Here is a 14,196-nt window from a genome sequence, read left to right on the forward strand (position 1 = left end):
GAAAGGAAGAATCTCAAGCAGGATCCAGCTGTCAGCGCAGAGCCCGTGTAGGGAATCAGTTCACAAACAGATCATGACCTGAGCCGAAATCAAGAGTCAGATGCTTAACCGACTGAGCCACCCAGGCTCCCCTCATTTGTATATTTTCTGATGAGAAAATCCTCTTACTTTTTTTTCTTCTAGATGTCATCTTTTTTTTCTAGCAGCTTTTCTATCCCCAATTTGATTATGTGTCTTGGTGTGGCTTTCTTCATATTTCTTCTGCATAGGATTTTTTCAGGTTCTACGAACTGTGGGTTTATAGTTTTCATCAGATTTGGAAAATATTTACCTGTATCTTCCATGCCCTTCCTCCTCATGTTCATGTTTTCCTCTACCTTCTTGAATTTGGAGAGTGTAATGGCTTTAACATTGTTAGTCTGTTAACTTTGCCATCTGTGTTGTTTCTGGATCTGTTGCTATCCATTGACTTTTCTCTTGGTTATGGGTTAGATTTTTGTACTGCTTCGAACATTGTTGTTGGTGTTTTGTTTTTTTGGTTTTTTTGTTTTTTTTGGATGCCAGATACTGTAAATTTTCCATTGTGGGCTGGATTTTGTAGAATTTCTTTAATATTGTTGGGCTTTGCTCTAATACACGGTTAAGTTCAAATTTGTTTGATCCTATCAAGGCTTTCTTTTGAGCTTTATTAAAATGGTCAGAGTTACCTTTATTTTTGGGACCATTTATCCCAACTACTAAGGCAACACTATTTGAGGACATTACCCCAGGCCTCAGGGTTTTAGGTCTTTTTTACTCTTGCTTCCTGGTACTTGAACTATTCCTAGCTTTATATGGCCTCTGAAGATTGGTACACTTACTCCTTTCCAGTGGTCTTTTTCCTTGGCCTCAGACAGTTTTCTTCCATGTGTGCATAGGTAAGTATTCGACCAAAGACTCAAAGAAATTCTTCTAGAGATCTTCAGCACTGTCTTTCTGTAAGCCCTCTATTTATCAATATTTTGCCCCACAGATTCTATCTACCTTAGCCTCTCTGAACTCTGAGCCACTTGGCATCTGCGCAAGACTGCCAGTCTCTGTTTGGGTTATCTGTCCCTGTGCTGTAGACCAGGAGCTCCAGCCACTACGCTTGGGCAGCTGCAGAAGGTCTCCCAGTGACCACAGTCTTCTGCCTGTTGTGCAATATCTGAACATCATCGCTCCATATATGTATTTTTAATTAAAGATTTCTTTTTTCTTTTAACTATTTATTTTTTATGTCCTATTTGTTAGGCACAACCTATTAACTCTCATATCCTATGTGTCTTTTTGCCCAGAAGTATTGGAATGAACAAAATAATACCTTTAGTAGGCCAACATGGATCAAGAGGTTGTTTGCCACGCAGAGTGAGAACCAAGATGTCCTCTGCAGCTGTTTTTATGGGCTGTATGGTAGAAGTGATTGTTATACTTGTACATCAAAACTATTTGCTGCTGTCTCTTTCTGCTGGCATATTACATTCAGCCTACCAAACCAAATGCTGCATTTAATTTCTCATGCTTCCTAGTTTCCACCTTTTTTTCTCTATCTTAATTCTTACAGCTCCCTGTAAAAACAGACTCCTGAGGATCTGTTTTCACATCAGAGGAACCTCTCCACCTCCTCCTTAACTGGTATCATTGGGAAATAAATCAGAGCACTGGATTAACCTGCCAGTCACAGTATGTCTGCAGTGATCTCATCTGTAGGTTTTAAGCTTACATTTAGTTTTTGGATTTCACCAGTTGTCATAGTGTGAGGTTTTTCATTTTGGAAGAGATGGTAGGGGAAAAGGGAGTTTAGTTGAGCCAAATGGCTTGAGGATTCTAGAAGGCTAGTCTTGATCTAGCCAGATTTAATGAACCACTGTATGTAGTTTTAGAAACATTAAAAGATATTAGGTGAATTAGAGTAAAGCCATAATTAGGACTGGGATTTTATAATTTACAGAGTGCTTTCACATACATTGTTTTATTAATCCCTGTTATAACCCTGCAATGATATAGAATATCCTCATGTTGTAGATGGTTACAGAGAGAAGTTAAAAATGGAACTGGAGGGACGCCTGGGTGGCTTAGTCGGTTAAGCATCCGACTTTCGCTTAGGTCATGATCTCGCGGTTCGTGGGTTCGGGCCCCGCATCCGCCTCTGTGCTGACTGCCAGCGCAGAGCCTGGAGCCTGTTTCAGTCTGTAACTCCCTCTCTCTCTGACCCTCCCCTGCTCACGCTGTCTCTCTCTCTCTCCTAGAAATACATAAAACATTAAAAAAAAAAATGGAACTGGAATTAGGCTGAGCCTTCTGAGTCCTTAACCATTTCCCTGTCTCCTGCCTACCATCTCTGATCTCACAGATTATACCATCTGAGCAGATGTGAAGATTATATGCTAATAATACTTAATATCTTAGATTATTTTGTGCTATGTAAGATTCACTTGCCCACTTTTACTGTTCCTTATTCCTTCTATTTGATGATTTTTAAATATAATTCTCGAGTTTCTTGTGGCTTTAGGTTTAGGAATTTCTTAAATGTTTTCCTCAGTTTCTTTTTACATATGTTCACATTTTTGCTTTTATGTTGTCAGCATTCTGAATTTTGACTGAATGAATCTTTCTTTTCTCCCTTGTTCCTCTTTTTTACAAAAGATATAGCTTTTCTTTTTTTTTTTTCTTAAACCAATTTAGAGCTTACATTCTGAAATGACCACATTATCGTTTATAGCCAGTGAACCCACCTAAAGAGAAACTGGGCAGACTGATGTTTGTTTGCCATTTTCCTAAACTTTGTGCTTCTCTCTTGTAATGTGAATTATTCTTTTTTTGTACTATGAATTATTTTCCTTCAGTACCTTTTTAACCCAGCAGATCACATTTTTATTACTTTCATTCTACAAATATTCATCTAGTGTTTGTTCAGTAACAGAAGACAGAGATCATCTTTACCTCAAGTTTATAAAAAGCAAGGGGGCACCTGAGTGGCTCAGTCATTTAAGCAAGTTTACAAAAAGCTTTCCAGAGAAGTAGACACTTGACTTGGATCTTAAAGGGTGTTATTGGCAGAGGGAATGGCATGGTTAGAGGCCTCGATTCTTGAAGAAGTACTCATACATTCAGAGGACTCAAGAGGTTCTCTCTGGCAGGAGCATTGGGAATAAGAGAAAAAGGTAGAAGAAAGAAACTGGATATACGTAGCCAAGGACTAGATAATCTGTGAGAATAAAACATTGGAAGGCATAAAATGGAGAAATATCTTAACCAGATTTGCATTTTGAGGTTATGGCTTTGGCAGCAGTATAGAAGATAATTGGAGATCTGGAAATGTGATGTAATAATTAGACTAGTAAAGGAGTTATTGCAGTATTCGAGAGAGAAGCAGGGTCTAAGGCAACACTTTTTGAATGGTTATGAGAGGGTTGGAGGAAGATGTTAAGCAGAATATACACTATCAATGCCATATGAGTAAGAGGGAGGGTAGTCCAGTTTATCCCTAATATTTTTAACTTGGGTGGATTAGGGAGGAAGAAAAGGTTTCCTACCAAGTTCACATTGACGTGGCAGAAGGAGGGTAAATAGTAATTTATTTTGATATATTATTGAATATAAGGTGCCTATTGCTCACCCAGATAGAAGCATCCAGTGGGCAGTTGGATATATAGGTCTGGAGCTCAGAAGAAAACAGAGTTGCAATTAAAGATGGAAAGATCTTTGTAATTTAAGACAAGATCTCTAAAATGTGTGTGCAAACACTCTATTGGGGATGTTATAATAAAAATATTTGAATTTATATTTACTTCCTATTTCATCCCTTCATATTTTCTATATTTGAATGTTTTATAATATATGTAATATATGTAGATCAGTAATACATATGCATAATTTAGAAATAAGTATGTATGAGAATGTGCTCAAAATATTTTTGGGGATTACTAATTAAAGCTGGTTGGGAACTAGTGTTCACTTCTGAGCATTTTGCTTTACAATAGCAACCTGAAGAACTTTTCAAAAAATACAGGTTTCTGGGGTGCCTGGGTGGCTCAGTTGGTTAAGTATCCAACTCTTGGTTTCTGCTCAGGTCCTGATCTCACGATCTGGGGGATCAAGCCCTGTGTTGGGCTCCACGCTGGCATCCTGGAGCCTGCTTTGGATTTTCTCTCTCTGTCTCTCTGCCCCTCCCCTCCTCATGCACATGCTCTCGCTTTCTCTCTCAAAACAAAGTTTTTTTTAAAATACATATTTCTGGACCCCATCTCCAGAAGGCTATGATTTATTAAGTATGTAGAATGTAGAATAAAATATGAAAAATCTATTTTTTATTTTTTTCTCTGATTTTTTTCTTTTAATAACAGTTTTTGGTTCACAGCAACTTTGAGCCAAAGGTACAGAAATTTCCCATATGCCTCCTGCCCTCCGTATGCATAAGTTCCCCTCTATCAATGTCTCCCACCAGAGATGGATACTCATTACGGTAGATGAATGAACTTACATTGACACATCATGACCATCCAAAGTCCATAGATTTCATTAGGGTTGATTCTTGGGTTGTACATTCTGTGGGATTGGACACATTTCTGATGACATGTGTCTACCATTATAGGATCATACCCACTAATTTCACTGCCCTAAACTTCCTGTGTGCTGCACCTATTCATCCCTCCCCCTCCCTCTGCCCTAAGCCCTGGCAGTCACTGACCTTTTCCCTATCTCCTTCATTTTGCCTTGGCTAGAATGTCATATAGTTGGAATAATACAATATGTAGCCTTTACAGATTGGCTTCTTGCACTTAATAAAATCTGTTTAGGTTTCCTCCATGTCTTTTCAGAGCTTGATAGCTTCTTTTTTGTTTGTTTTTGATCACTGGATTTCTTTTTTTCTTTTTTCTTTTTTTTTTTAAATAGTTTATTGTCAAGTTGGTTTCCATATAACACCCAGTGTTCATCCCCACAAGTGCCCTCATCCATGCCCATCACCCCCCTTCCCCTCCCCTCCCGTACTCATCAGTCCTCAAGTTTGTTCTCAGCATTCAAGAGTCTCTCGTGGTTTGCCTCCCTCCCTCTACCCCCCATTTCCCCTCTTCTTCTCCCCCATGGTCCTCCGTCAAGTTCCTCCTAATCCTCCTATACGTGCAAACATATGGTAGGTGTCCTTCTCTGCCTGACTTATTTCATTCGGCATAACACCCTCAAGTTCCATCCATGTTGCTACACATGGCCAGATTTCATTCTTTCTCATTGCCATGTAGTATTCCATCGTATAGATAAACCACATCTTCTTGATCCATTCGTCAGTTGATGGACACTTAGGCTTTTTCCATGTTTTGGCTGTTGTTGAGAGTGCTGCTATGAACATTGGTGTACATGTGCCCCTATGCATCAGTACCCCTGTATCCCTTGGTAAATTCCTAGCAGTGCTATTGCTGGGTCATAGGGGAGTTCTATTGTTAATTGAAAACTCCATTTTTTAATTTAATTCCTAAAGTGATTCTAATAGTTGGTCAAGTTTGAGAGAACCATGTTAAAACTATGAGAAGCATGTACAGTATGGAAAGAGAAGATGAGAAGATAAGACAGGTTTGAATGACACTTTGCTGCTTCTGAAAGTTCCAAATTTGATAATTCTTTTGATTTCAATAATCTGATGGAATATGGCCATGTTATTGAATTGATTATTTCCACTACGCTAAAATTAACATTAAAAATTCAAAAGTCTGTGTTCATGTTATATACTCCAATTTTAGCACAGGTTTTTTCCCCCCATATCTGTGCAGATTATATCAAACATTTTTTAATTAGCCAAGGACCTAGAGAACTTTTTTCCTAAGCATGTAAAATTCTGCAGTGCCTAGAACCACCCAGTTATTAAACATGGAAGGCTAAAGACAAAAGGGCCAATGATTTAAAGTTTTTTCTGCATTTGAAATGAAGAGAATGTGGGCAGCATCTAAAATCTGCTACCTTTGAATTAAAATTTGAGAAAAGGATGGAAATGCAATGGGAAAACCTGAAAGGATTGTGTCATAAAAATTTTTGAGAACTCCTGTGGGCTGAATTTTGCGATTCAGGTTAGGTTTTTGAGATTTATCCATGTTGATGCATGTAAACTCCAGCTATTTGTTTTTACCTTGTATGGTAGTGTTACGTGGTACGAATATACCACAGTTTGTTTTCTTCTTTGGGCAAGCTGTTGTTTGAAATTTTATGCTATTATGAACATTGCTGTAATAAACAGTTTTATATACATCTCCTGTGCAGATGTGCCAGAATTTCCCTAAAATGTATAACTAGAAATGGCACTGTTGCAGATCCTATCTTTCTCTGTTTACTGGTGAATCTGAGTATATTTCATGCTATGTATTACTGACTTTTTGGGTTTTTTTTTTGTGGTAATCTTGTTATATCAGTTAAGAGTCCAACGAGGAGCAAAAACACATAGTTATTTCACCAGAGAAATTATAACATAAAGAATTATCAGAGGGATGAAGTAACAGGGCAAAGAGAACTCTGTGGAGAAGACAGAATTAGCAGATGCACATAGCAGCCACTACTATGACTGAGCTAGAGCACCCCAGGAAAAGGCCACGTCCTCTCAGGCCTTAGAGTCTGATCTTGCTGGCCAGTGCCACAGTAGTCACTGAGGTGCCACCCCAGTAGAACTGCTGGAAATCTGCCCCCCGGAGAGCTGGGAGGGGCCTTCCGCAGGGAGGTGCCTGGGGCCTTGGGAGTGCCTAGCAGGTGACATTCTGCTCTGAAACTGCTTGGGGTGGGGTGCTGCCAATGAGAAGACGCTACTGCTGTTAGCACAGGGGTGCTGCTGCAAAGTGAAATGTACATCCTGCAAGAACCCAGTAAGGTGAACGCACCGGAACTAGGGAGAGAAACCCCTGCCTCTTCCGTCATGAAAGATGATTTGGTAGAAATAGTTCATCAATATATAAGGCACAGATGGTTTAGGTAGGCCTCTGTGGGGCTGATCCTGGAAACTTATCTACCATTTATAGCATTAATTCTAGGAGAAGTATATTCAGAGTTCCTAAGTAGTTAAGTTTATAATAAACCATAAGAATGATTTTTCTTAATCTTCACTCTTTCCCATCTTCCTGGTCTCTCCTATCTTCTCCTTATGTCTTTTTTTCTTATATCTAATCCTTGCTTGCTTCTTCCCCTGAATACCAATACTCCAGCATTCTTATTTTCCCTTACTCTGTGACTTTGTTCCATTTTAAGTCGTGTGTGGCCAGATTGGCTATGTAAGTTTGTAGAGCAGTGAATTATAGGCCTGCCTTGGACCCTAATTGCATAAAGCTACAGGGGCATGCTAAGCTGGAGGAAAAGGGTGAAGACTTCCTTTCTATACATATAATGCAGAGTACAATATGGGCTGAAATAGTTCTTGAAAACAGTCCTTTAGAAGTCTTACAGTTGCTCCCTCTGCCTCCTGGTGGAAGTGTGGTTTTTTTATACATAAATATCTTTATTGCCAGGTTTCCCCCACCTACATCTCAGAGCTGATCGATCCACTCAGGCTTTTGTTTAAATGAAGAAAGTGTTCATAGTGAAAAATGGACCTTGCAATTGTTTTCTAGTCAACAAAAACCTACATTTTTCTTTTTTGCCCTCATTTTTATTAAGGTATAATCGACATACAACATTACATGGTTTCAGGTATATAGCATAGGGAGTTGATATTTGTATATATTATAAAATGAGCACTACAGTAAATCTAATTAACATCTGTCACCATGCATACTTACAAAAAATTATTTTTTCTTATAATGAGGACTTTTAAGATCTACTCTCTTAGTAATTTTCTTTTTCTTTTAATTTTGTTTTTAATATTTTATTTATTTCTGAGAGAGAGAGAGAGACAGTGTGAGCAGGAGAGGGTCAGAGAGAGAAGGAGATACAGAATCGGAAGCAGACTCCGGGCTCTGAGCTAGCCGTCAGCACAGAGCCCGATGTGGGGCTCGAACCCACAAACCGTGCGATCATGATCTGAGCCGAAGTTGGACACTCAACCAACTGAGCCACCCAGGCGCCCCGCTTAGTAATTTTCAAGTACAGATCAGTTCACTTCCAGACCACAATAAAGCAAATATCACAGTAAAGCAAGTCAAATGAATTTTTTTATTTCCAAGTGCATATAAAAGTTGTCTTTACACTATACTATAGTCTATCAGTTATGCAATAGCATTATGTCAGGAAAAATGTACATAACTTATTTTTAAACTATGGCTTAAAAATGCTAACTATCACCTGAGCTTTAGTGAATCATGATCTTTTTGCTAGTGGGGGGTCTTGCCTCAATATTGATGGCTGCTGACTAATCAGGATGGTGGTTGCTGAAGTTTGGAGTGTCTGTGGCAGTTTCTTAACCTAAAACAATAATGAAGTTTTCTGTGTCCGCTTCACTCTTCCCTTCACAGACAATTTCTGTGCAGCATGCAGTGCTCTCTGACAGCATCTCACCCACAGAACTTCTTTCAAAATTGGAGCCTGTCGTCTCAAACTGTCCTGCTGCCCTGTCAGCTAAGCTTATGTCATATTCTGAATCCTTTGGTGTCATTTCCACAGTCTTCACAAGCATCTTCACCATGGGATGAAGACTCCATATCGAAACTACTTTCTTTGAGGCACCTGGGTGGCTCAGTGATCATGATCATGGTTTATGGGTTCAAGCCCCATGTCAGGCTCTGTGCTGACAGCTAGCGCAGATCCTGGAGCCCATTTCAGATTCTGTGTCTCCCTCTCTCTCTGACCCTCCCCTGCTCATACTGTCTCTGTCTCTCTCTCTCTCTCTCTCAGAAATTTAAAAAAAAAAACAAAAAACTACTTCCTTTGCTCTTCTTTAAGAAGCAACTCCTTGTCCATTCAAGTTTTATCCTGAGATTGCAGCAGTTCAGTCCCGTCTCCAGGCTCCACTTCTAATTCGAGTTGTCTGGCTGTTTTCACCATATCCACAGTGACTTCCTCCACTGACGTGTTGAACCCTCAGAGTCATCCTTGAGGGTTGAAATCAACTGCTTTGAAACTCCTGTTCGTGTTGGTATTTTGACCTTTTCCCATGAATCATGATGTTCTTAGTGGCACCTAGAATGGTGACTTATTTCCAGCAGGTTTTTCTATTGACTTTGCTCAGATCCATCAGAAGAATCACTAACCATGGCAGCTGAGCCTTGTTAAACATACTTCTTAAATAATAAGATTTAAAAGTTTATGTTTTTCTTGATTCATAGGCTGCAGAATGGATGTTGTGTTAGCAACCATGAAAACAACATTAATTTTGTTATACATCTCCATCGAAGCTCTTGAGTGACCAGGTGCCTTTTTAATGAGCAGTAATATTTTGAATCTTTTTTTTTTTTCTGAGCAGTAGGTCTCAACAGTGGGCTTAAAATGTCCAGTAAACCGTGTTATAAATGGATGTGCGGTCATCCAAGCTTTGTTGTTCCATTTATGAAGTACAGGCAGAGTACAGTTAGCATTATTCTTAAGGGCCCTAGGATTTTCAGATGGTAAATGAGCATATGCTTCAAGTCACCAACTGCATTAGCTCTAGCAAGAGAAAGTTCTAGATGGCATCTTCTTCCTTATTTTTTTTTTTAATATTTTTATTATTTCTAGGAGACAGAGAGAGAGAGACAGTGTGAGCAGGGGAGGGTCAGAGAGAGAGGGAGACACAGACGCTGAAAATAGGCTCCAGGCTCCGAGCTGGCAGTCAGCACAGAGCCCGACGCGAGGCTCGAACCCACGAACCGCGAGATCATGACCTAAGTGAAAGTCGGACGCTTAACCGACTAAGCCACCCAGGCACCCCGATGGCATCTTCTTCCAATAAAAAGCTGTTACTTTACATTGAAAATTTGTTTAGTGTAACCACCTTCACCAATTATCTTGGCTACATCTTCTGTGTAGCTTGCTGCAGCTTCTACATCAGCACTTGCTGCTTTACATACTTTTATGTTATTGAGATGGTTTCTTTCCCTAAACCTCATGAACCAACCTGTGCTAGCTTCAGACTTTTCTGTAGCTTCCTCACCTCTGTCAGCCTTTGTAGAATTGAAGAGAGTGAGGACTTGCTCTGGATTAGGCTTTGGCTTAAGGGAATGTTGCAGGTGGTTTGATCTTCTATCTAGACCACTAAAACTTTCCTCATATCAGCAATAAGGCTGTTGGGCTTTCTCACCATTCGTATGTTCACTGGAGTACCACTTTTAATTTCCTTCAAGAACTTTTCCTTTGCATTTACAACTTGGCTAACTGTGTGGCACAAGAGGCCTAGCTTTTGGCCCAGCTCAGCTTTCCACAGGCCTTCCTCACTAAAGCTTTATCATGTCTAGCTTTTGATTTAAAGTGGGAAATGTGCAACTCTTCCTCTCACTTGAGCATTTAAAAGCCATTGTGGGGCTCTTAATTGACCTAATTTCAATATTGTTGTATCTCAGGGAATAGGAAGACCTGAGGAGAGGGAGAGAGATGGGTAATGGGCCATCTGTGGGGCAGTCAGACACAAAATTTTCAGGTAAGTTTGCTGTCTTATATGGGTGCAGCTCATGCTGTCCTAAAATGATTACAGTGGTAACATCAATGAGCACTGATCACAGATCACTGTAACAAATAGAATAATGACGAGAAATCATAATAAAGAGAAACAATAATAATGGGAAATAATGAATGCATGCATGAGCATGAGTGGGAGAGGGACAGAGAGCAAGAATTCCAAGCAGGCTCTGTGCTGTCAGTGCAGAGCCAAATGAGCAGTTCGAGCTCACAAACCTCTAGATCATGACCTAAGCCAAGATCAAGAGTCATACTCTTAACTGACTGAGCTACTCAGGAGCCCTGCTATGTGTGATTTTTAAAACGCCAAAATAACAGTGGCTTACAAACAAAAAGTTTATTGCTTTCCACCTAAAATTATTGTGGATGTCTATGTTTCAAGGCTATGGGGAAGTTGCACTGTAATCAGGGACAGAGGCTCCTTCTGTTGTTATTCAGCTTTCTGTCCTAGGCTCCTGGGCCAATTCCAAGTGTGTGTGCACATGTGTGGTGTTCTGATGAGGGGAGGGGGAAGATTCCAAGCAGTTTTCTAGGGATGCTCCTTGTGGGTTGTTCTACAGTTAAACTCAGTTCTGACACTGTCTCCTCAGAGACAGTGTCAGAACCCACAGGTTAAGGGCTAAGTCATAGAAGACTGTCTACTCTCCCAGCCACCCTTCAGAAGCCAGTCACAAGCCCAGATTGTTACCTATACTTCTTACTAACTAACAATTAATCAGAGGTTTCCATGACACCCTGCTTGGGATTAATTTGCTAGAGAGCTCACAGAACTGAGAGAAATGTTCTACTTAGTATCTAATAGTTAGTTTATTACAGTTATTGCTGTTTTATTTATACTATTTATAGTCATTACTAGTTTATTACAAAAGTGTATAACTTAGGAACAACCAAATGGAAGAGATGCATAGGGCACATTATGTGGGAAGGGATGCAGAGTTTCTATGCTCCCTCTCAGTGTATCATTCTTACCACAATTCTGCATGTTCATCAATCCAGAAGCTCTCTGAACCCTACCCTTTTGGATTTGTTTTTTTAAGTTCACTTATTTTGAGAGATCGAAAGCACATGTGCAAGCAAGGGGAGGAGAGAGAGAAGGAGAGAATCCCAAGCAAGTCTCCACACTGTCAGAGCAGAGCTTGACACGGGGCTTGAACCTACAAACTGAGAGATCATGACCTGAGCCACGGAGGCACCCCTCCTTTTAGGTTTTTGTGTTGACTCTTTTACACAGGCATAACTGATTTAATCATTGGCCTTTGGTGATTGATTCAACCTCCAGCCCCTCTCCCAGGAGGTGATGGGGTGGGGCTGAAAAATCCAACTCTGGGAACCAGCCAGTCTTTAGGTGATCTAGGGACATTCCAAAAGCCACCTCATTAACATAACCAAAGACGCCTTAATCTTTCTCATGAAATTCCAAGGGTTTTAGGAGCTCTGTGCCAGAAAACAAGGACAAAGTCCAAAGATGTATTTCTTATTATTGTTAAAAAAATAAACCAAAATTCAGCTGAGTAAATGTGAAGATATTGAAGATATAATTGGTTTTATTAAGTGATTCATGAATCAGACAGCATCCCAGGAGTTGTGCAAAATGGGAGGCTTTTATAAGGAAGGAGGGTGGGCAAGATGTTACTAGCAAAAGAAAAGAATTATTTCAGGCTTGGTCCCCTTCCCTTAGAGGAAAGGGCAAGGTCTCTTATTCGGTAGGTGGATCACCTCATCTGCCTTTGGGGGATGGAGAGGGCCCAAGAGATAGATTCCATCATTTTTTCTGATCAGGAAATTTCTGACTGACAAGTTAACACTACATTTCTGGGGGAGATTGGAACTACAGTTAAGTTAGGTATGAAGCCAGTTTGGTGACTTGGTCTGGTATAAGTAACTCCATCTTGGGCCTGTAGTTTTCTGTTTAACATTCTAAGTCAAAATATTATATAGTAAAGGACTTGATCCAAGAGATCTCCAGGAGCTCAAGACACATAGATGGCAGGAACAAAAGGTAAAAGTCAAGGAACTGTACCACAGATAATTTGCAATATCCTGTTACTCAAATTCAGTCACATGACTGAACCTAGCTGCGCAAGTAGACTAGAAATAGTCCTTTAACTGAGCATATTGCTGCCCTGAATAAATTGGTATTCTGTTGTAAGAAATAGGAGATTAGATATAGCGTGGTCATCTAGCAGTTTCCTCCAAAATATGTGACCTTTATTTTACCTGAATGTATAAGGGTTCTGCAGAGACAAAGAGATTACAAGGAATTGGCTCATACAGCAAATTTGGCTGCCAAGTTTGCAGAGCCTGTGTCTCTGTTGAAAGGCCATCCACCTGGAAGAGCTCAATGTTCCAGTTTAAAGGGCGTCAGGCAGAATATAAAACTAAAACATTTAGAGTAAAACCTTAGATTGCGAGTAACTTGTTCTGCAAGTGTTCCACATTTCTAAGAAATTTTAACTTGATAAACGAGTGATGTCTTGCAATACAAGTAGTATGGGACACTGAACATCACATGATCACAACTGAGCCAATGGTTCTTCTCTCTTTCTCTCATGCTTCAAGATTGTGGGTGATCGTCTCCCATGCTCAGATGCTCTCAGTCTCAGGCTATGGTGTTTGGCAGAGATCAGTGATTTTTCAGAACATTGGAAGGTGCCCACAACTGGCACTAATTTATTCTTTTGTCACTTCAAAGCACCTATGGACAGTCCTTTGCTTTTCCATACAAGAGTAAGCTGAGGAATGCTTTGCTTCATTCTAGGTCATTGGATAGGTTCCTTGTTAAAGTGGCATAAAAAAGAAAAGTTTCCAACAGTGATTCTGTTACTGATAGTGAAAGTTGTCCTACATAATAACTCCCCTCTCTCTTGTCTCCCTCACACCAGCCATGAAGGTTTTCAAAGGTAAGTGCAGGTTAATTTGTTTATTTTTCTTTGTATTGTGTACTTCTTTATTATTTTGTATTATATTCCAATATTGTTCATTTTTATATAAATATTTTTGGGTTTCCATTATTTGTTATGGGGAAATTTTTCTTTCATATACAAGTGCTTTGGATTACAAGCATGTTTCCAGAATGAATTATTCTCACGAACTAAGGTTTTACTGTATATTCTAAAAACACCAAATAATTATAGACATTTAGAATATAGAAATGAAAATTTCCTTATATTACTACCTCCCAGAGATATTTATTAATAACAGCTTAGTATATTTTTCTCCACTTACTTGCAGTATATATACTAATGCATATATTTTTAAAAAACAGGATTATACTATTTATACACATACAAAAATGTATATACATGTAGTACTATGATTTGATTTTTTAATTTTTATTCTAGACATTTTTCTATGTCATTAAATATATATACCTACTTCTTCTGAACATTATTTCACTATGGGTGTATTATCCATTCATTCATATTTTCATTTATTTAATGAATATTTTTAATACCTACTACGTGCCAAGCCACAGTTGTATGTCTGATCCTCCAGTGGTAGAAATTTAGGTCATTTTGTTTGTTTTAATTCCTTTATTTTCTGTTACAACAACATTGAAGTAAACATCTTTAACTGTATCTTCAGACATTATTGTAAGAGTTTATTCTATAAAGTATATTTCTA

General features: G+C 39.2%; 1 protein-coding gene across 2 annotated transcripts in view; it reads left to right on the plus strand.

Moving 5' to 3' along the window:
- The window catches only part of DDHD1 (DDHD domain containing 1), a 97,324-nt gene that overhangs the window by 12,605 nt on the left and 70,523 nt on the right, over positions 1-14,196 (plus strand). The gene's annotated exons all lie outside the window — the stretch shown is intronic.

This window comes from Hyaena hyaena, unplaced genomic scaffold, assembly GCF_003009895.1.
Source record: "Hyaena hyaena isolate Hyena2069 unplaced genomic scaffold, ASM300989v1 scaffold_175, whole genome shotgun sequence".
Classification (NCBI taxonomy): Eukaryota; Metazoa; Chordata; class Mammalia; order Carnivora; family Hyaenidae; genus Hyaena; species Hyaena hyaena.